This window comes from Leptodactylus fuscus, chromosome 8 (genome assembly GCF_031893055.1).
Source record: "Leptodactylus fuscus isolate aLepFus1 chromosome 8, aLepFus1.hap2, whole genome shotgun sequence".
Taxonomy (NCBI): Eukaryota; Metazoa; Chordata; class Amphibia; order Anura; family Leptodactylidae; genus Leptodactylus; species Leptodactylus fuscus.
In genome coordinates, this window is record NC_134272.1 from 54,955,856 (window position 1) to 54,980,996 (window position 25,141).

Genomic DNA, 25,141 nt, shown 5'->3' on the forward strand with positions numbered 1-25,141 from the left:
ACTATCTTAGGCTATATCTATTTGTACTTTTCTGTACCCTATTGCTATATAATACATCATTCCAATGTGTGGTTTTACTATTGCAAGTAAGTTAGTGCCCCTGCACAAGCACAGAGCACCCCCCTTCTTCGCCTGTCTCTGCTGACTGATGCTGACACAGGGATCATTGTGCCAATCTGTCTGTTATTTTAGCTGGTCTATCACCCCTTAGCAGTGAAGATATCTTGCTCAGATTGCCGCATGTGATATAAAGATGTTTCTTGAGGAAATGAATGCTTTAGACACATTTTTGCAAACTTACAGTTGAAATTCCATCCTGTAAGCACAACTACCCCTCTATCGACTACGTGGCGCAGGTTTTTAACTTAAACTTTCAATACCTCTTTGTAGGTGGCAGTGTCAGAACAAAAACAAATACTTGAGCACTCTGACTGGAGCGTGGATATGTGTGCCTGTGTTTTCTCTCCATCTGTTTTGCCTTGCTGGGGTGGAGTTTAGCCTAAGTCAATTGGATTCATAGTGATCCGACGTGTCTAACGTTGAAGGAAAGGTCTGGGTGCATTTTTTGAATTTGAACCCTGCTGCAGGGTGGGAAAAGGATCCTCTTGCAAGTTTTTTTTGTAGCTTGCTTTATATAGACAGAGTGGAATCTATATTTTTTTCTCCACACCCATCTTACGTGTGATCTCATAATCCAGGCATAGGAGAGAAGGGGAGGGAACTGGTGTGGTGTGAGGGAGAGGTTCAAAACAAGTCCCAGATTCATACAAACTAGCAGCTGTGCTCTACTCCTAGAGGTGTCTGTTCTGCAAAATCCACAAGGACCTATCCTCCCGCAATAGAAGTTTCTAAAAGTACAGGTAAGTAAAACTTCATTAAACTAAGCAAGGAGGGCAGTAAGAGGCACCTGGGCTGGGAGTGGAGTCTGAGGGAACATCTGCTTGTTTGTTCCTGGTAGAATGTTGACTTAGAATGTTAGGAGAGCTGCAGAACAAGAGTAACCATGGAGACCATTCTTCTTCTTGTTACAATGTTCTTCATGTTTCAGTATAAAGTGACTTATTTTAATTTCTTAGCTATATGGTTACATAGGTGGAAAAATAGACAAACGTTCTAATATCCAAATGGTGTTAAAGTTTGCTGCCAGTCACCAATCTGTTTCATGTTCTTTGTGCAACTTTGTATAATATGTTTGTAAACAGAAATATATTATATGGCTTGTAAGGATGCGATGTATGGGGGCGCCTGGAGAACCAGCACATACTATTCTCTGAAGGGTTTATCCGTTGGCTTTTAGCATTCATCTTAGTAGTTTGAAGTTGCTGAAGTTCACTTCTGATCTATTGCCTCCGATGCCTCAGGGGCTTGGGGAGGGGTAATTGCCTAATGAGGAATGTGCCTGGGGATGGACTTGGTTATTGCCACTTAAGCCTTTTAACTCCTTGAGATTCATGTTTAAAGGTGACACATTGTGAATGATAAGACATCACGGACCAAACTGATCCTTGTATATGTTTTTTTAAATTACAATAGCAAATAATTTTCATATCTAACACTTGACTCATTTGTACAGTTTATTTTTTAAACCTCATCCCAGGCTCCCTCCATCTTCGTCATATAGGTGTGGCTGTTCACTTTTTTTTTTCTTTTTAATTTGAGGAAAATGTTCCACCTAGTGGTGTAAGTTTTTCCTCACTGCAGATTTTGGAAAGTAAGCAAAACTACAGAATATATTACAATTCTAAAAAAAAATCTATATACTTGGACACATACAAATTCTAGTTTACTATTTTCGCCATTCTGTACCAGTGTTTCCCTGCCAGTGTTGCTTGGAATTTTGGGGTTCCCTAGAACTTGGTCAGGGCTTCCCTAGCAGAAAGCAGAAGTCACTTTTATATCAGGGCTGGGAAACCCAGCTAGTTCTTAGATGCTTGCCATGGGCATAGATTAGACAGTCTAGGAATCTCGGCCAAAATATACATTTATGGAATGCTTAACCCAATCCTCCACCAGGGGTATGTACAGATGGTAGTCACTGGCAGATGTTTGCAGCTCTATACGTATCTGTTGCCTACATTTAGGTCATATATATAATGTCACACTTCACCCCAGCAGGTCGAGTGTGTCACATGCCACAATACTATTCACTATCCATGGTCATATGTGGTAAATTCAACTTTAAGATGTCTATAAATCAACAAGTTAATAAAAGAGACTTAACCACAACATTTCCATAGGGTAATGTTGGTGTAGTAGTTAAAGCAAGGTCTGTTCTTTCAGAAGCTGTGTGCAAGATTTAACACATTAGTAACCCAACTCCTTGTATAAGTTTGTCAGCAAAAGAGATAGAAAGGATCATTGATGATGTTAAAACTGTCTCAATGACCTGACACTTTGTGCAATGGTTTACATCTGACCCAGGGAAGTTTTTTTGTTTTTTTTACAATTGTTGTGGATGATCCTGATGTCAGAAACGTCCTGATACACTGCTTGTGTTGGATAAATGTGCGCTAGGTTTTCCTGTACAGACAGGTTTGGAAATACTTGGAGGTGGCTGAGAACTTTTGCCTTTCTCTTCTGTATATGCACTGCATGAATGGCATCTGCTTGACATGACACATCATGTTTCCGACTCACTATTGCCTTGCTAAATGACTCTGTGAACAGTAGCTGCTTGTTAGGGATTTCAGCTTTGTCAGGGAGAGATTTGAGTTTGTTGTAGTTGGAGACAGAGGTGGTTGTAGGTGCTGTTGGCTGATCTTTTCCATTCATGAATGGTCTCCGTGTAATACATAAGCAGGAAGGTTAGAACCCCCTAAATGATGTACATGTGTCCTTATAGAGAAATGGAAAGGGGATAGTAATCTAAGACAATATCTTTAACCCTTAAGTACTGTCATGGAATCTACTATACACCACTATCATACATGTATCATTATAATGGACACCATGATAGCACTTAAGGGTTAATGATAACTTACAGTAAATTATGAAGTCACTTTTAACTTGGTAAAAGTTTCTACAAAACTGAAAAATATATACAATGTATTCATCCATATTCTCAGTGGCAGCCTGGTTGTTACTCTCTTGGGTGTAAGTACTATAGATTGTTGGGCTGTAAAAAGGGAGGACCTAGACGTAGGCTGGTCAATTCACCTTATCTGCACAGGACTTATCCACCACAAGCTCCATTGCTAAAGGACTATTATGTATGGATGAGGGGCAAACAAGAGTTCTGTCCTCTGATGAGAGGTTGCAGTTGAATGTACCAGGGCTAGGGGTGAATGCTGGCTACTAGCTTTCTCCAACTCCTTTGGGTGTATCCCTAAAACAACATCAGAAGGAACCTGGACTGATTCTGAACAGTGTAGCAAAATAGTATGTGGTTTGTATGCCGACCTATTGCTGACACAGTTCTAGTATTTCTGGCACAAATATACTACAAAAATACTGCAATACAGTATAACCAAGATCCCATTTAATTTCATTTAGCTTTCTCATTTGACTGTACGCCTGCAGTTACAATACAAGCTCCAGTAAGGTGGGGCTTGATGTGAATGAACAGAGTCTCTGTACAGAGCAGAATAATATTCCAGCACTATATGAATAGATATGAGAGATAATAATGCACCTGGCCGCCGTAACACATCCAAACCTGATTTACTTGTCTTTTCGAATACGTTTTCTCTGGAGTCATGTGGAATATTGCTCTGAGGAGTGTGAGTAATGCAGGATCTATATCCATACACCACAGAGAGAGAGTGTGTGTGTGTATATATATATATATATATATATATATATATATATATATATACACATACATACAGTATATTATTACTAATCATGACCATGAATAAGGCAGCTCAAACATGTCAGTATTCCTATGCCATGCCACCTACAGATGGCCAACTGCACAGTAGCAGACAAATGGCTGCCGGGCGCTGGAAAATTGGCAAGCTGTATAGTCAGGAGAGGAGGCTACGATTTCTTTTGACCTCTAAAAATTATTTAAAAAAAGTTCCTTTCCCAATTTTTTTGGGATTTTATACCACAATGGATATACAAATTCGGTACAATGTCGGGGAATATCGGAAGCAGCTGACAAGTAACCTAGACTGATGATGATAGACTAGTAATAGGAAAACCTTCATACGACTGGCTCGCTGGTTTATAGGGTCTGCATAAATGTATAGGAAACCTACTACACAGTGCAGACATATAAGTCTTCCTGGTTTTAGTCAGGTCATCTAACAAGGAGATGTCTACAATTGTGGCTCTTGCGGTTTGAAGGTCAAAGTTGACTGGGATGGAAAATACAGGTTACCTAAGGGGAATTAGTAGAAAGTACTGTCTTGGCTGACACGTCAGTGCTCTATTATGTCTTGGAAGTAACAAAGAAAATGATCAATAATTGCCTGTGGCTTTTACTATCTTAATCCTTATACTCAGATCAGCTCCAATGTTTTTAGGACGTAAACAGATTCTTCTTCAGGTTGGAAGATCTTTGTAATAACTATATGTCTGTCCATATAATGCTTTTGGGCTTATGCACTTAGACATATTACAGTTTCATATTATTCATATTATTGCAAGCACCCATAGAAGTCCATGTCACCATACTTTGGAGCAAAGATGGGCCATGTGCCAAAGATGTGGGTCTAGCACTAGTTTTCTGGCCTAGATAGTGTAGTGGTTTCCCACAATGTATAAGACGTTTTGTAACCAGCTCTCCTGTGGCAGCTTAGACTGATTTCAATGCCACTTCTAATGGGTTCAATTTGACATCTTGAAGTTATTGTTCAAGACCCCAAGTGTTTTGGGTACTGAAGACCTATAGATCAGTGGAACTTATATATAGTCTTTACAGCCCAAAGCAAATCTGCTCATATTCAACTGAATATCTGTCAATTGTCTCAGACAACCTCTTCACGTAATATTGGCTGCACTGTTCCAAATGTAAGTGACTTGTTATACAACTATATAGAAAAGGAATAAATCCCTTACATAAATGGTTCCATACATATGTTGTGAAACTTAATACTTGACACATGTAAGTTGTAGTAGTGAGTCACAGCAGTGGAAGGGAAGTTATGAATGAACAGTCATGAGATACAGTCATTAGCTTTAGATTTCCCCTTGGCTTAGAAATGAGTGTGGGTTTATCCTTAGAGGTTAGTGGAATTTTATCACAATTCCTTTTGGCTTGCGTTCAAGTATGAGTGATGGTTCCCAGGCTCATTCATCATTACAGTTTACCCCTGCACGCAGATGTCCTAAAGCATGTGCATATACCTTGTAAAGGGATTGATCAAAATCCTAAAAGGATGATATTGAGGTTTCCACTACTGCTTATATATAATACAGTATTTCTGTTTTGTTTTACATGATGAGATTTATTTACTTGGCATTTCATTTATTGTGTTATGCCTGGTGCAGGGCCTGAGGGGAAGCCCATGACAAAGACATTCTCTCTTTGTGTCCCTATATCACGCACCCCCATCTTAGGCTCTGCATTAGGTTTAACACACTGGCCCAGATTTATTAATAGACAACGTATACTTAGAGGGACAATCTTTAGACTGTGTACCCTAAGTTTATAGCAATTAAAGGGATCGTGCAGGACTCGAAAACATGGCTGCTTTTTTCTCAGGAAGTGACCTCATGTGTGCTGGTCATATGGCAATGCCACATCTCCATCCCATTAAAATGAATGGGACTGAGCAACAGCATGGCCATATAACAGACATGATAACACTTCTTGAGAAGAAGAAATCAGCCATGTTATTGAAGTCCTGCATGACCCCTTTAACTTACTTTGAAATGGAAGGTAACAAAATAATTTTTGCGCATTCTGGTGCATGTTGTCACATTTAAACTATTTGTCATGAAGCTCTAAGTCTTAAAAATTTGCTGTCAAACTTAAAGTAACAAAGACGCCAAAATATGCTACATTAGGGAACATCATACCAGGATTGAGTTGTAGCCACAATATTAAATCTGCCTTGACGTTTCTGTTTTGCCTGCAAGGTTCCTGATTTACTAGAAGGGGGTACATATACCTTTTTATGCAGTTCCATTTAAGAGTTCTTTACAAACAGTAGTTATCAGAGGTTAGAAAACTGATTTGGATCGAACCAGATTCAGCCCAAATTTTCCAAAAGTTTTGTGTTGGACTCTGGGTCCTCTTCTGGTCTCCTGGTTAACATCATATGTTTGTTCTTCAGCGGTCACATACAGTTCGACCAAGGTATGTTATCATTTTGCTTAACTACACAAGTTTGGTCAGATTAAGAGAGAACTGAAATCTGTATTTCTTTACAACATTTAATATAAGCTGCTCCACTGATTCCAGCATAGTTGGAATTTTCTTCTCTAGCCCCCACTGTTCCTGAGCAATCAGTGCAGTTACTTTTGGTGGTGGATATGCTAACTAAGCTATGTACTGTCATGTAAGTGGTGTCAGGTAGGGACAGACATAGGGTATCTGACACTGTCCTATCAGAGGCTGTTTCTGCTCTCGCCAGACGCCACCCACCTGACAACTTAGTATATCAGGCACTTAAATTGAAAGAGACTAGAGGAAAAAAAATCCCTTTATACTAGAATCCATGGAGTGGGGCCTGTTACAGGATGAAAACCACTGGATGGTTGTACACTGAAGTTATCTGGACTTTTAGCCAGTACATTTCACCGGGAAATGACTAAACAGTATAGCCACAATTATCTGGGGTTACAAAAAATATAAATTTAAGAACACTTGCGTGAGTTTTTGTTGTAAACCCCTCACACACCCCTTTGTACTCCATGCAGATACTGCAACCCTTCTCAAAAAGTTTTCTGTAAACCCTTTGGTCATTTCAAAACGTTTTACAGAAGACTTTAACTTCCTTGTATGATAATAGTACAGGATTGGCTTTATGTAATATGGTAAATTGTTTACATAGTGTGTGTACATCTAAGGAATGGGGAGGTTGTGACAGCTACAGTTGTTCTTGGGAGCGGCTGTTAGAATTTCCATTATGGGTCTGTATCTTGATTTATGGCTTCTTTACACTGTAATACTTTCCGCATATTGTTCTGATTGGTTTGTTCACTTTCACTCCACAGGAAGGAAATACGGGGAACACTTGTTGTAGATAGATTTGTTTAGGTTAAATGAAATTTTTGACATCCTGCTTTTTTAATCTTGTAAGAAATCTTCACAGCTTGGCTTATATCCCTCTTGAAGGGTCACTCCGTATAATAGACTTCACCACTTGAGAATGACGGCTGCTACGAGAGTCTAGAACAGCATGGGAAATGAAAATATAATTGTCTTGTCTATTATCTTCTCACATTGAATATGAAACTGATACAGGTGTTTAGAAGACGTGTCAAGGCCAGAACTTGACAATCATTGAAGAAAGCTGACGTTGATGATGATATTTTTGGATTCCTGCTCTATAATTTAGATTTTTGAAGCTTAAGGTTAGGATTCCACTTCAGTTCACACGTTTTTTCATTCTTTCATCCAATGAACTCAATTGCAAAAGTAAAATGGATAGCGATGAAGTTGATTAAGATGGCCATTCCTTACACGTCTGCAGTAATAGTGTCTTACCCCAACATGTCATTATGGTAACCAATCACTGACTACAGATGTGACTCTAATAAGGTTAGAAAGTCACCCGTGTGTCCACTAATTGGCAGTTGTGGTCATGTGTCAGGACATCACGTCATCCCTACACCTGTGTAAATAATGACCATTAAGAGAGTAGCTGAGGATTTTAAAGATAACCTTATACATTTTTGTTTCTTTTTTAAACACAGGGATTTTTATTTTCAATTTTTTTCTTCTGGAAAATTCCTTGTCGTTGTTTTCTTAGGCTCAGTATGATACTGATAGCACATCTGTTCAGAGTTCACCAAAGGTGCAAACTTATGAAAGCAAGATGAGCCAATACTTCCAGCCTCCAAATACTGTTTCATTACTTCTAGCTTCTTCATATGGTAGCTTTGCTTCTAGTCTCCATTTATTATACCATAACCTCTAGCCTCCACATACTGTATCAATATTTCTAGTTTCCACATACTGTTCCATGTGAGACGGTGACAGTCAGAGTGCTGGAATATCGCTGTATCTCCCCCAGGTTTTTAACTTATGTGTGATCCAGTGCGGGTCTTGAGTAGGCCTCAGCTCCAGGTGTGAGTCCTTGGCTCATTACTAGGCCAGAAAAAGGCTGCAGGAGGTGTATGGTTCTGTTCTGTAACCCTGAGTCCGGTCAGACAAACTTGTGCTTGTTTTGTTTGTGTGGCTGGTAGTAAGCCACACGTATAGTTAGGTTATCAGTTCTGTTTAGTTAGTTGCTCAGACGAGCAGGTTTTTCTTTTGGTTTTGCCTGAAGTTAAGGCTGTATTTTGTTTTGCTAATTCTTTGCCTGAAGTCAAGGTTTATTTATTGTTCTCTTTTTTTTCTAAATAAACCAGTTTTCTGTATATTTTGTTTTCCACCCTGTCTTGATTGTTTGGGTTCACACCACTGCTTCTACTAAGCTAACTTCCCCATCACTTGTAGCCTCTACATAATAATACTAATACTTCTAGTCTCCATATAAGTACCCATTACCTCTATCTGCCATATTCTGTGCCATTATTTCTACCCTTCACATACTATTCCATTACTTCAAGCATCCACTTTATCATTACTTATAGCTTCCTCATACGGTACCATTGATTCTAGTTTCCACATACTGTGGCATCACTTTTTGTCTCCACATACTATCAATGAGAATGTATGACAATGTGTTAGGCTTTGTATGTACTTAGTTAATGGTGTCAACTTTTTTTTAATTGGGCTTTATTAGTGGCATGATGTAGTATTGTTCTTTCTGTCACAGATACCAGGACCTCAATAGAGGTCTGATGGTCTTCATTAAAGTTAAAGGGGTTCTGGCATAGCTGTCCTGGCTCTGTTTTAAAGCAGAAGCCTTAAAGCCACTATGAACAAAGCCCAAGGGATTCGGAGTATGAGTCTAACTAACGGCAAGAACTGGCTATAGATTGGTTTGCTATCGCCTTGGAGATTTTTGCCCATATTTCCCTAGAATTACATCCTGGCCCATCTCAGAATTTTTCGTAATCTGTGACACCTGTCTAATCCCCCAAATCTTAGGTTTGTGTAAAACATTTGGCTAGTATGGCTAGATCTCCTTGACCTTTCCTGAGCCACATGAGTGACATGGTTGGCGTGAATAGTCCGGTATTGGGGATACTCCTGCAGAGTGGTTCTCTATTCTGACTCACAGAAGGAGGGCCCAAGACAGTGATCCTACTTTATGTCTTTTAGTGTTGGACTGGTCAATCTTAGTACCAGAGAAACCTCTGGTGGGCCCATGCTAGAAGAAGGCAAAACTGAACAGTACTATATTTTTTCCCCCTAAGACTTATTGAAAGGTGGACCTTAAGAATCATTTTATCTGTTGGGCCCAAGGAGCCTCAGTCTGATGCTGATCACTTCCATCTGTCCTAAAAAGAAATACAAACAAGGACTGTCTTTATGTGACAACCCCTTTAACAGGAACCTGAACGATAAATGCCCAGCAGCAGGGAACTGCTATTTGACTATTCTTTGAGACTAGAAGAAAAGTTTTGTAAGTGTATTTAGGCCTTAAAATATATGTGCCCACATAGGCTGGCATTAGCTACTAACTACAGATGATCGGTAAATTTACTGTTATGTTTTTCAGGATGAAAAGTTGTTTATGAGATTAGAAAAAAAAGGATCTCCTTCAAGGGTCCCTCTGGTCTGTGGACTGTGTTTGCAGCTCAGCCCCATACAAGTGAATAGGACTGAACTGCAATACCAAACACAGCCAATAGACATGAGTGGTGCTGTTTCTGGAAAACAGCATCACTAATCTCGTATACGGTAACCTCTATATTATAGGCTTAAACTGATACCACTACCATACATTATGGTATACACTGTACACACTATATGACGTGATCTCATAAATTGTGATACAGACACTGCATTACATTTTATTGCCATCCATCTTAATTGCATTCGCAGTGGCAAGGCGATGGCAGCTTTTGTACAGAAGTCACAACTGTAACATCAAAAAACACTTTGCATGTGATGATTTTTCATTTCATAAATTTCCTTAAAATTCATAAAAGTTCCTTAAAATTTGGGTGTGTCCGTTTCGTACTCTCCCGAGTGGCCCAGTGACCACAAGGCTTGTTTTGTTTCTTGTGATTCAATATAGCACAGCTGGAATCTGTATAAATGAACAGCCATGTCTGTTAAACACATGAACTTAATCTGTTTCTCAGATGTCTGGAATTAGAAACCAGAGGCGGGCAGGAAATACAATCACTGCTTTTGTGATTTGACCATAAAGTATAGAACTTTCTCAGAGAACTTCGTGCTTTGTGAGAAAATGCTTTCTGCGTAATTCGCTGCTCTAGGGAGCCAACATCACAAGTCTATCTCTTTGTATATATATGCTGCCAAAGTAATATCTCTGACCATTAATGTGTATTATTATATAATCGAAAAACAGGTTTTTGGATTGCTTTTACATTCTTTAGCTTTAGATTAGTTTCTTTGCAATCTGTTGTAATTTACTTATAGCATTTGACAATGCTTTTAGGACATGTTCACACTGCATTAACTATGATTAATATGTGGAAAATAGGTCATATTAGAGATGAGTGAACCACTTTGGAATGTGTCGGGGCGACTCAATATTCCAAATAATTAGTTTTTTTTTACAAAAACGACACAATTTGGGATTCATCACCGAAAAATTAAAATGGTGCCGTGGCATGCAATGCGGTATATTATGATACTTTTGGGTCTCTTTAGAGCCCACAGTATAGTAGGTGGAGTCCCAAGGGAGGTGGAAAAAATTTAAAACCATTCACACTTGACTTCCCTTAGATCTTTTGGGCCTGCTTGCGGTGTCCGGCACTCCCCTGGTGATGTCAGACGCCAGGGGTCAGTGCTGAGGCCTGTGATTGGGCATGTCATGTTACCACTGAGGCCTAATTACAGGCCTCAGCCGAGACTTTGTATGCATGATATCACCAAGGAGACTGAGACAGAGGGCTGGCACCGTGAGGAGGCCCAAAAGATGTAAGAGAAGGTAAGTATAAATGGTTTTTATCTTATACACCTCTCCTGGGTCGCCACCTATTATACTCCGGGGTCTGAAGAGACCCCAGGGTATAATAATGTCACTTCTGGTTTGTACCAAACTTGTTTGACCTGAAAGAAATCAGAGTTCGAGCCACCTAAATCTAAAACAAAATGAATCTTGGAGCGGTTCATCCATCTCTTGTCAGAATCAGTGTGAAGTAAAAACCTTTAAAAAGAATGTATAGACTTTTTTTTAAATTAAAACCATTTGAAATATATGATGTTTTTAATCTGTTTTCTGTAAAAAGAGGCGGCCATTTTGCCTGAGCTTCTCCTGTGCTCTTTTAACAGCATTTAGTGATATGGCCATAATCTACAACAGACTGTATGTACTCTGTGCAGAGAAAGGGAGTGGATGAGTTCTCTGCCATCACCTATCGTCAATAGTGGATGCAGTCACAATTCAGCGGTGTTATCTCCAGAAGTGTTATCTTTTAATGTAACCTCTATGAGGTAAATGAGGTTACAAGAAAAAAAACATTGCAGAATTGGGAAGTGTCAGGCTATGATGAAAATGAGTGACCAGAGTGGAAAATGTAAGATATAGTACTTAAAAAATACATTTTTAAAAATTATTTTTAACCTAGTGAACACGACTAATCCAAGAGTGGCTTTACGTGGATTATGAAATATCAAATATGCACACTCCCTTCTGCTAAATCCATTCCTGGGGTTGGCTCAAAAAACAGCAGCAAAAACTGCAAAAAGAAGCGCAGCTTTTCTATATTGTGTGGCCTCAGCCTTTGTCCTTTTTTCAGTGGGCTTAAAAAAAAGCAATGCCCTACCCTACTTAGGTGTAGTATCAGTACCAGAAACAGACCATAAACTGCAGCAAATGGCCACATACAGATTTGCGCCATTGTCGGTGGTTATCAGCATTCAGATTGTCTTACCTTTCTATTATGGATTCCAATCCAAAGCCAAAATACTTAATAAAAGCAATTTGCCTATGTTAATGTACCCTAAGGCTATTTGTACATGGATCTAACGCTTCTGGACCATATTACACTGGCAAAACCCATTCCGACCTCAGATCTTAGACAAACTTACAGCATCATAACCGCGGCATTACTGCAACGTCAGATGAAGTGGATGAGTTGCATGTGCTTGATCTGTACTTTGTATGAAACTAGACCAACCTGTTCTATAATGACTGTGTTATGTAGTTCACTTCTCTGTTACCATGTACTTGTAGTCATTTTTACTGTGCTACCAACAAAGCCATTTTGCTGTTGTTTTGTCTCACAGTCTTTGACTGTCCAGTAAGTAAAGTTAAACACGTATGTTTTATATGGTAAACCTGCGTGTAGTTTCACCGTGTGGTTCTCGTCATGTTACTTATGTGTATGGGCAGCCCAATACACTGATATTATATATATTTACTAATAAGGATATACAAAGAAACGGCAAAGGGCGGGCTCACATCTGCGCCCTGTTCTCCGTTTTGCAGGTTTCCATTTCCTACCTGAAACTAGACGGAAACCTGCATTCATTTTTCAAACCCATTCATTTAAATGGGTTTGGAAAGTGTCCGGCTGTGAGCACCGGTGTGCGTTTTTTGTGCTCTCCGCGGTGAAACAGTTTTTTTTTTTAATCGGACACAAAGTTGGACATGCAGGACTTTGTGTCCGGTTAAAAACAAGAGAGCATGCAACGCTCACAGGTGCTCATGGCCGGACACTGTCTGCCAGGTTTCTGTCTTCTGTCGGCAGAAGACGGAAACCTGAAAACGGAGTTTGGGCGCAGGTGTGAACCCGCCCTAAGATGTCGCCATCTCCACTTGCTATAGTCAGTGGAAAAACATTTTGTGTTTAATTGGAAGCATATGGAGGATCTATAGAATTCTACAGGCACCATATTGCGCCATTATACATCGCTATATTACTATTACATAGAAAACTGGAAAAAACTAATTTGACAAAAATAATGTAAATTTCAAACTCTACAGTCTGCACAGTAAAATACGTTTTGTTGAATACATGCACGTTGTTTTATATTATACGGCCCATTTCTGATCTATTTATACAGGACCTTGACGCACAAGCTAATACAAGTGAACTATAAAAGCCAACAAAACAAAGGCTTCAGTTATGCATTAAACCTGTGGTTACAAAGATATGTGTCCTGTTTACTCACCTTAAGGTTACAGTCACCTGTTCATTTGTATCTGGAATAAAGAGGTTAATATCAGCCCCTGTGAAATGGAATATTTTAGCTTAGGCAGCCTGGTACTGTACGTTCCAGGTCTCTGTGAAGTAGAGTTGGGTATATAGATGATAAAAAAAACATAGTCACAATGTGTCTGCTGGGCCCTGAGCATATGTAATATCAATAAAATGAACATGAATTGGACTACAAAGAGCTGCCTTTTATGTGGAGAAAATGCTACTTAAAATGTCAAGGGCAGAAATACAAAAATGCGCACAAATGGCTCTTTCATAAATGTTCCTGCCATTCCAGGCCTGGCATTTCCATTATACTGGGGTAATTGGAAATAGTACGATGTAAGAAGGTCATACAAGTAGAATTACATAAAACTCAGACTATTCCAGAAGCTACTTGAAGGTCTGTGTCTAGAGAAGTCTTGTAGACACCATCTAATAATAATAAATTACAGTATAATGACAGTCATGGTGGAGACCTGCCATAGGATTAGGCTTTAGCACAGACATGCTGTACATGCTTTTTGTGTTGATGAAGGCTGGAATACATATATATTGCAAAGGGGTTCTCCAGAACCTTTTAACTTTGATGGTATATTCGAAGGAAAGTCCAATAATGTTTGAAGGGGTTTTACAGGACTATGATATTGATGGCATATCTTTAGAATAGACATCAGTATTACATTGGCAAAGTTTGTCATCGAGGACCCCCACCGATCAGCTGTCTGTAGTGCTTGCAGCACTAGGGTAAATTCCATTCCCTGGTCAGGTCGGTGACGTCATACCCATTAGTCAAATGAATGAGCTGCAATACCAAGTACAACCACTACACAGTCCATGGTAAGCAGAGACCACGCACTTGTCCAAATGCTACAGCCTGTTAAATCAGTGGATGTGTGGGGGTTCCAGGTAGCAGGCCCCACTAAGTTGATGTTGATGACGTATCCTATGGGCAAATGGACAATATCATAGCCCCATAAAACCTCTTTAAGGAATACTTAACTACAATTGTACAATGGATGGTTGCAATAGGCTTTATCGCTTTGTGTTGACTCTAAATACTGTACAGTCTTAGCCAGTGTTAGACACCTGGATTTTGCTGTAGTATGTAATAGCTAAAAGGAAGCCCTGTGACTGATAACTATCCACATTGAGAGTAATTCTGGGTAGGTGGGGAAATCCAGTAGAAAGATGATGACCTTCACTTACTCTAGTCAGTCCTAATACATCATATAAGTGACTGAAAACCATACAGGCAACTGCAAACCACCAAAGACATCAGGATATTCCAAAAATGGCCAGCACAACAGATATCACCATGGTATATACTGAGAAACACACTGAAACATCACTGAAGATAAAAATTAACTGTTTTAGATATATTTACATCCATTCCGTAGAAAGTCTAACTAATATCTAACTATAGTAACTATAGACCTACATAGACACGCAGACCTAAGGTCTAAAACTGTTCATTCTTTCTTCAGCAATGGTGCGGGCCCAACCAGCCAGAGACAGGGACACAAAATATGCAGGAAAAAGATTTATTTAGAAAAAAACTGATAAATAAATAAACCTTGACAAAATTAGCAAAATAAAATACAGCCTTAACTCCAGGCAAAAACAATCAGAAACAAAATCCTGCTCGTCTGAGCAACTAACTAAACAGTAATTAAAAACTAACTATACGTGTGGCTTACTAACAGCCACACAAACAAACCAATAAGCGCGATAGAGTCTCACCGGACTCAGAGTAAGGCTGTATTCACACAGAGTAACGCCAGCCGTTTTGTGTGTGCTTTTTGCACATAGCGCCGCGTTAACGCCGGGCAACACCACCGCTAAATAGCGCGGCATACACGCGGCGTTAACGCGGCGCTATGTGCAAAAAGCACACAAAAAACGGCTGGCGTTACTCTGTGTGATTACAGCCTAACAGAACAGACCCAGATGCCTCCTCTCACTCCCTGGATTTGCCCTGAAGTGCAGGCTCTTCAGCCTTTTATGGGCCAGTATTGAGCTTATGACCCACACCTGGGCTGAAGCCTACTCCAGACCTGCCCTGGACCACACATAGGAGTGGGGTGGGGCCTTTTTGATCAGCACTCATGCAAAGCATCCCTGTTCTCAATCATTGGTGGTCCCAGTGGTTGCACCCCCTCGATCTGAAACTTATCATCAGTCCACTGGTATGTTTTGGTGGGACAATCCCTTTACACATTTTTTTAAACATAAAAAGTAATAGCAATAGATAGAAGTATTTCCGTGCCTATTGTCAGTGTCCAATATAGATTTTTCACTTTACCAGTCTAACCACATATGAGTAATAGACACAGGACCCCACCCATTTACTCATTGTGGAGGTTTCATATAATTTCCTTAGGGTAGTATGAGGTTTTGCTATGTGACTAGTTTACTTTCCTAAGAGATCATTTTTCCTGTCTCATAAACTTAGCAAATACTTGAAGAAACTTTAAACATATTCAAGGAGCTCAGGATAAGATGTAGGTTTGTTGACCGCCTGGAGTTCATTAAGGCTCACTTTCTACTCAACCAATTTCATTACTCTGGCCATATACAATCCAGTTAGTAGGTTGAAGTGTTCTGATATATGAGATCAACAGAAGATCTAACTTGTATCAAGACAATTCTCTGAATGTTGGCCAACAGCAGGAAGACGGATCAGTATGTTGGATTTTTGATCTCTGATCCTTTGTTCTACAGAGAGATAAGTCAATGCCAGAATTGTCTGGCGGTGACTTATTGCCTTCTTCCAAGTGAAATAAATATGCACCCTTGGCCAAGCCCAATTTACATACTTATGAACAGATTGGGAAAGATAGATATAGGCCAAACCAATGATAAACTGACAGCTATACTTGGTTTGTACATTGTTTAGTGCAGTGGAATATATTGGTGTTACTATATTATTTGTATGTCACACTTTAGGCAGGATAATATTGTAACCCAACAAGATATTTGGTTTAACGGACCTCTATCCATTTCATTCAATTTATTTTGTTACCTTCTTAATTGATGCTTTCCTTCTTTGCACTTGAAAAAGAGCCATTGTGAGGCCCGAAACGCGTTGTACTGTGCTGTACATTTTCCAATAAATTTGTTGAATTTAGTCCTTGGTCTACCATCCTCTTCTATACGCCAGAGAGCACGGTTCGTCCATAACGGACCTTTGGTCCTCTACTCCTGTCCACTAATCACCCGGTCCTCTGGTGACGGATTGAACTGCTGCCACTCTCACCTTATATGCTCTTCAAGTCTTGTGACTGCCACCTGGTCTATATCAACATTTACTTGTGAATAATTTAATTACCAACCATAATTCTGCACTGATTTTCTTTTTATTTACTAGCCATATAGTCATTGTATTTATTTGTTTCTCGTATTTCTCTATTTTCTGGTCTTCCCGCCAAATAAAGTTAGAACTACTGAAACATCTGGGACTCTACCAAGACCTATATTCATATATCTCAACACTTCATGTGAAACTTGTATTATTTGATATTGTGTAGTAACTTTTTACGCCGATTGGACATGGGTGCTACTACTGTATTGTGTACACTATGACAAATTCTGATTTTTAACTTTGCTAAATATGGAGTGCCTGGAATTATCTTTTCATCTAGTAAATAGTTATCCGTCAGGATGTGATAGAATATGTAAGAACATTTGCATAACTATATCATGGAATAGCACAGGAAGAATAATCACTGTTTAATATCGGTCCAAGTGATTCTAATATTGATGGCTTATCCCTAAGGCAGGATCCACTATTATGGGGTAATCCAACTTTTCATCCAGATTGCAGGAACCACACAAAACTAATGAAATTATATAATTGGTCATTTATTACTATACACTGGTGATGGGAAAAATACTCCTGTGTACATACAGCAATCCCCCCAATATTAGTCTGTCAGATTAATATAGTAATAGCAATTATTACTGAGTGAAAACCAACCACTTCAGGACTTGTATATTATTCCTAGACACAACCATATATAATCATAAAGGCTCGTCCCCTGGCGGAACAATGAATTGGGCACATTTAGACCCAACATACCTGATACTTATTCCCCAATGGTACTATCAGCCTGCCCCCGTATACTTTAGATCAGGGGTCCTCAAACTACGGCCCTCTTGCAGCCCCCCTATGGGGGGGCATACTAAGGAGAATATAATACTGTGTGTGTGTATGGGGGGTGTACTGAGGAGCATATAATACTGTGTGAGAGGGGCATACTGAGGAGCATATAATACCGTGCAGGGGGGCGTACTGAGGAGTATATAATACTGTGTGGGAGGGGCATACTGAGGAGCATATAATACTGTGCAGGGGGGGCGTACTGAGGAGCATATAATACTGTGTGAGAGGGGCATACTGAGGAGCATATAATACCGTGCAGGGGGGCGTACTGAGGAGTATATAATACTGTGTGGGAGGGGCATACTGAGGAGCATATAATACTGTGCAGGGAGGTGTACTGAGGAGTATATAATACTGTGTGGGAGGGGCATACTGTGGAGCATATAATACTGTGCAGGGGGGCGTACTGAGGAGCATATAATACTGTGTGGGAGGGGCGTACGGAGGAGCATATAATACTGTGTGGGAGGGGCATACTGAGGAGCATATAATACTGTGCAGGGGGCATACTGAGGAGCATATAATACTGTGTGGGAGGGGCATACGGAGGAGCATATAATACTGTGTGGGAGGGGCATACTGAGGAGCATATAATACTGTGCAGGGGGCATACTGAGGAGCATATAATACTGTGTGGGAGGGGCGTACTGAGGAGCATATAATACTGTGTGGGAGGGCGTACTGAGGAGCATATAATACTGTGTGGGAGGGGCATACTGAGGAGCATATACTGTGTGGGGGTGGGCGTAGTGTGGAACATATAATACTATGGGGGGAATGTGGTGCATCTTATAATACTGTGGGATGAGCTACTGTGGAGCGTATAGTTTAAAAAAAATTAAGATTATATTTTGGCCCTCCAGTGGTCTGAGGGACAGTGAACTGGCCCCTTGTTTAAAAAGTTTGCGGAACCCCAGTTTAAGTTTGTCCGCTGACCCGCTGATGACTTTACTTTATATGACCAACTTGAATCTCTGAATTGCTTGTGGACAGTTTTAGGACACATTCACACATCGCTGTTTGTAAGCCACAGCCAGGAGTGGATTCTACATAGAGGTAAGGTATAATGGACCTGTGTTTTTGACCTGCACCTGGTTTTTGGCTTACAAACTTGGATATAAAATTCGGACCAAAACATTCATGTGTCAATGAGGGCTTAGGGCACTGTTGGTTAGTGTAAGCCTCCTTAAAGGGTTTTCCCACAAACATCTTCATGTTTTAATTTGTAGACAATTAAAAGGGGTTTTCCCATCGCAAATAATTTTTTCATACTGATGACCTATCATGCCATCTGTTTGGGTCCAACTCCCAGACTCCATGCAGATCAGCTGTTTTACTTGTATAGGAATGGTGCTGCATGTGCTCCCTGTCCACTAGCAGTTACCAATTCCTGGAAGCTGCTGCAACAGCTGATCTTTGCAGGGTTTGGGTGTCCTGTGGATAGAACATTGGTATGAAAAAATTATTTGAGGCTGAAAAAATCTTTTAAAAATGTAAAGTTTCCACATATAAATGATTAAGCATTTTGCACAGTTTTATAGATTTTCTATAATCAATTTAGTAGTATTAGACAGTATTTTTTTCTTGATAGGTTGCCAATGGATACAAACATAAATTCAGGAACTCTCTACAGTTTGGAACTTGCCAGAAAATCTTTAAAAATTGTTAGACAATTTTAATCCTATTAATATTATAAATGTGAAAGTTTGTGGGTTTGTGAGTTTGGATGTTCGGATGTTTGTTCCTCAATCACGCAAAACCCGCTCGACCGATTTGGCTGCAATTTTCCACAAACATAGTTAATACACCCGATTGCGCAATAGGCTACTTTTCGTCACAATAGCGCACATACGTTTGTGCCAGGACCCCCACAAAACCCAAACTCACACCACCATCTCTGCAATCTCACACACTTTGGACCATAGCAAGCCACAAAATTCATATTGCCCTCTGCAGCCTTGCCCCTAACCCAACACAATCTCATATACATATACTTTACCACTCTGCCCCTCACCTTAACAATACTCCAGGAGGCGCTCTATAACGCTCCGGAGCAGCCATGTTTGCCGACCCCCACCGCTCTGACAATCCACGACACCGCCCACCCATGTCAATACTCCTAGGCGGTCTAATAAATGCAAAAAAAAAAGTTTAAAAAAAAGTAAAAAAAATATAAAAACAAATAAAAAGGATTAAAAATTCAAAGCACCCCCATTTCCCTAGAACACATATAAAAGTAGTTAAAAACTGTGAAACACATACATGTTAGGTATCCCCGCGTCCGAAATTGCCCGCTCTACAAAGCTATACAAATATTTTTCCTGTTTGGTAAACGCCGTAGTGGGAAAAATGGTCGAAAGTGCCAAACCGCCGTTTTTTCACTGTTTTGATTCTGATAAAAATTTGAATAAAAAGTGATCAAAGCAATAACATTTCCCAAAAATGGTCGAACTACAAAGTACACCCGACCCCGCAAAAAAAGACGCCCTATGCATCCCCGTACACGGACGTATAAAAAAGTTACGGCTGTCAGAATATGGTGACTTTTCATAAAAAAATTTTTTAACATAGTTTTGGATTTTTTTAAGGGGTCAAAATGTAAATAAAACCATATAAATTTGGTATCCCCGGAATCGTAACGAAACACAGAATACAGGGGACAGGTCATTGTAGCTGCACAGTGAACGCCGTAAAACCAAAGCCCGTAAGAAAGTCGCAGAAATGCATTTTTTCTTCAAATCCACCCCATTCTGAATTTTTTCCCTGCTTCCCAGTACATTATATAGAATAAATAATGGTGGCATCAGGAAGAAAAATTTGTCCCAGAAAAATTAAGACCTCATATGGCTCTGGGAGCGGAGAAATAAAAACGTTATGGGGTTTAGAAGGAGGGGAGTCAAAAACTAAAAACCAAAGTCACAAAAATGCCATCGGCGGGAAAGGGTTAACTTCAAATACCTCTGTCCGAAAGTCACTATGTAAAGTTTCTCACAACACCGTATATATAGCAGCTCAAATACAAAGTAACTTCAACACAAAAGTCTCACGTATTCTCTGAATTATAGCAAAAACAAGATACAAACTTACATTTCATATCCCATACCTTATACATAGTACGAAAACCTTACCCACGCCTGTATATACCCACTGCTACAATCACCGCAGACGAAGTCGCGGGTACCAGCTAGTTATGTATATTTGCAAAAAAGTTTTACTTTTAATTTTCTGAAAATTTAAGTATGGTTATGTTCACGGGAAACCCCTTTAAGCAACGGTTGGCAGCAGCAGATTACACAACAGTAATGGCTGGTGCTTTATGATATGAATGTATTATGATGTAATTTGACATCATTCAGCACCTACTTGTTGATATGCCATGAAAACAATTTTGTGATAGAGTTCAGCAACAGGAAGAAAACATATCACAGTCTGTTCAGAGGCAAAGACTGGGAATGCTGCCCATGCCTTGTCTGCTGTGCAAACAGTGTTACACAATTCCAGCATATTTCATATGTCAAAAGTTGTACAATTAAGAAAAGTGAAAACAGAGACGATCCATGTTGGTTATATTCTAATATAACATATGATATGGTATTTGTAGATATTATCTGTGTGAGGCCTCATACACTCAGCAGTGTGCACCGACTGATTGATTTATTTACTTATATGGCACCATCATATTCCAAAGCGCTTTACAGACATTCTCATTCACTGTCCTATATAGGACTCAGAATCTACATTTCCTATTAGTAGGTCCTTGGAGTGTTGGAGAAATCCAGAGTACCCGGAGGAAAGCCACACAAACAAAGAAGAATATACAAACTCCTTGCAGATGTCTTCTGGTTGGATTCGAACCCAGGACTCCAGTGCTGCAAGGCCACTGTGTTGCCCATATGATGGAATAAGTTATAGTTGCTGTGTGTCTCCGTCATATGGTACTTCTGTAGGAGACCATGCTATTGTTCCCTAGAAGTAGGGTTGAGCCGATCTTGAGATTTCAAGATCGATTTCAAAATCCAATTTCCAATCATTTTCCAGCCGTTCCCGATCGTGAAATTTGCTCGATCGCCGATCGGGATCCAATCTTTTCCAATCCCGATCCTCAACCCTAGTCAATGCTTCTCTATGGGAAAAGTCACTTGAGGGTTGAGCCGATCTTGATATAATCTCCGACCTCAATCCCACTGGAAAAGATTGGGTCGGAATTCCAATCGTGATCGTGAAGTTTACTCGATCGCCAATCGGCATCTGATCTTTTCCGATCCTAATCGCTCAACCACAGTCAATGCTTCTCTATGGGAAAAGTCACTTAAGGGTTGAGGTGATCTTGATATAATCTCCGACCTCGATCCCGCTGGAAAAGATCGAGACGAAATTCCAATCGTGATCGTAAAATTTACTCGATCGTCGATCGGAATCCGATCTTTTCTGATCCCGATCGCTCAAGCCTACCTAGAAGCAATTTTACTAAGGGAAAATAATTACCTGATAAGGCATTTTTATGTTATGTTTATTAGTAGGATTCTGGATGTATTTAATAGTAAAAAATTGTCCATAAAAAATCATATAGGTAAAGCATGGCCCCATCATGTGCTGTTTATAGTAAGGGTATCCTGATATGTGGCAGAGGGACTTTGGGCTCACTAAGGGACTACAACTTTTGCACCCCTATTGTTATAGTTGCTGTGCCCAAGTCCTGGGTGTCTAGTGACCACTTACCTGCCTATCTAAGCTAAGTACAAATGTACCAGAGTTGACCTGAACTTCTACAACTGGTTTAACCACTGGAGAACGATAGATAGTTCATCACAGACGACATTGCAAAGTCATTGAAAAATGTTTTAACCTTGATTTTTAATTGTTTTATGGTGTTTTCGTTGATAAGATATCACACTGCACCAACTACCTGCAGAGGTTCAGGTTAACTCTGCTACATCTGTATATATAGGTCACTTGCATTTCTGGTTTACAAGCCCTTTAAATGTCACGAGTCTGAACATTCCCAGTCCTGTATTGTTTCAGAAGCAGGTGGGGAGGTGTTAAGCATATTTGAGATGAACATATCTTCCTATGTTTGTAAAGCAGGCGTTACTGATAGGATGGACTTTTATATGCAGTTATTCATCTGAGGTTCCTGGAATAGTTTCTTCTTTGTATATCTAGGTATTTGTGTGTATATGCATATGGTGGCTGAAAGAGATGGTGCCAAAGAGAAAACAGGGATTCAAGTAAAAATGTAAAAATGCTGAAATGACTTACAGCAGTCGGCACTCTATATTCGCTAATGAATTTATATACTTACGGTATGTTCACCTAGTGGACTTTTATGCAGGATCTCAAATGTAAAATCTGCAGGGGAAATCTTCATGCTGACAGCAATAGTATTTCCAACTTACATTCACTTCAGTGGAAGGTTCAGGTGGAAACCAACCAAAGATCGAGTAAGATACTACAAAAAAATAAAGCATCTGTCTCCCATGCAAAAAAACTGCACAACAATTGCACTATGTGAACTTATATTTATGTGTCAATATTGAAGGCGAGAAGCCTATATATCATTTTCTGAAATGGAGTTTAGGGAATGTTCAGGAAGGATAAGATAAGATAATCCTTTAAAATTAATTCAACCTTGGGGAAATTCAGTGTGTGACAGCAGCATGGATAATACAGTAATATATTACAAGAAAGAACACATATAAGCTCAGAATAGCAGATAGAACAGATACTAGGAGTCATAGCAACTAAAAAGAAAAGAAAGACTTCAGGATCATTTAGTTCTCTCTGCAGTGATCTTTGCTTAGCCTGACATTGATTATACAGCCTGGCCACAGTTGGTTGAGAGGAAGGATCTTTGATAGCGTTTCTTCTCACACTTGGGGTGAAGCAGTCGGTCACTGACAGTACTGCCCAGTGCTGTCACAGTCTCATGGGATGGGAGTTGTTCTCCAGCATGGAGCTCACCACGGACAGTATCCTTCTGTCACCAACCACATATACTGGCTGATGCTACCACAGATTTGAAAAAGGACCTAAGAAGTGCCCCCTAGACTCCAAACGCACTCAAGCTCCCCAGCAGGTAGAACCTGCTGTGAAACTTCTGTGCAGCGCATCCAGGTGATCGGCCCAGTCCAACTTATTATTGAGGAGCACACGCAGGTACTTATAAATGCTGACTATCTCAGTGCTTGTCCTCTGGATGTCCACCGGATTCGGGGAAATCCTCCACTTACTAAAGTCCACCACCAACTCCTTGTTCTTCCCAGTATTAATCCTGAGGTGGTTCCGCTGACACTAGTTGTCATTGAAGAAACCTGATTGGTGTGTGGAGACTTATTTTCAAGCAATGCTCTATGGAAAAAGTATGTAAATTACCTTATGTCAACCAAACCAGAAACTCTTACAAAAAAAGAGCGACCCAACTTCAGGTGTCTACAGAAGGGTGATAAAGTGATGTCACAGACTACCAGGGCAAGTGTAACATCTCTGCTTGCTCAGGTCTCTGCACCACCCTCTGCTCGCATGCTGCGGTGCAGGAGGCGTGTGCAGTTTTTTTTAATTGCACTGTGTGAACACGGCTCTAGTTCTGTAATTGAATTTGCACCACACCCGTCTTCTGCCCTTGTTGCCTCTGTCCATGAAGTAGCTAACTTTGGTCTTGCCCTGTGATTGACAGCCTGCCTTCCAGTCAGGTCCAGGGCGGGTTCGTCCTCCCCTATTTAGACTTGGCTCTCATTCACACTGGTGCCTGTTATTGCCTCGTGCTTGCTGGCTTCTCTTGCTGTTAATTTACTTGTATTCTAATCCTTGACCTCTGGCTTTCCCTACTGACTATTCTTTTGGACTTCGATTCGGCACTGCATTGCTCGACTGTTACCGAACCCTGGCTAGCTGACCTCCCTTCGTTGTTGTTCGTCTTGTCTGTGTTTTTGTGTATCACATATATAGGAAGGGACTGTCTTCGTGGTTGCCGCCTATTATGTAGGATAGGGCCTGGCAATAGGAAGGGACAGTGGGGGGCTTCAGCTTAGGGCTCACTGTCCCTTATGCCCCTTCCTCCAGGGTTCTCCAGCAGCTTCTGGGAAATTGTCATCTAGCAATTCCCTAACAGGAAGGATGAGTGAGGTTTCACTATTTGATGACCATGGCTGAAAAGTTCATATATAGAGTATGAATCTACATATGAAGAATATTAGCAGGTTAGGGCGGGTTCACACGAGCGCCCATTCTCCACGTTAGCCAATCCAGCGGGTTTCTGTCTTCTGCCCGGAGAAAGTGGACATCTCCGCAGCAAAACCGTTTTTTTAACCGGACTTTGTGCCCAGTTAAAAAAATGGTTTCACCGCAGAGAGGCAGAAGATGCACACAGGCGGTAACTTTGTAAACCAATTATAGTGAATGGGTTTGAAGACTGCCGGCCGGGTTTCTGTCCGCTGTCCAGTTTCTCGGGGCAAAAGACGGAAACCTGCCGGATTAACTAAAGCAGAGACTGTGTGCTGGTGTGAATTCGCCCTTACGGGTTGTCCATTCATCATAGGCATATTTATGTTTTCCTATTAACCCTTGAGAGGGTCTAAGTGACAGAATATGTACTTTTATATCTAGTTTGAAAGCTAGGTTTGAATACAGCCAAGG

General features: G+C 40.3%; 1 protein-coding gene across 1 annotated transcript in view; it reads left to right on the top strand.

Moving 5' to 3' along the window:
* Positions 1-600: 600 nt before the first annotated feature.
* The window catches only part of EMP2 (epithelial membrane protein 2), a 46,851-nt gene continuing 22,310 nt past the window's right edge, over positions 601-25,141 (top strand). The window contains exon 1 of the mRNA XM_075285959.1: positions 601-860. The gene's annotated coding sequence lies outside the window, so the exon portion shown is untranslated. The remainder of the gene's footprint in view (positions 861-25,141) is intronic.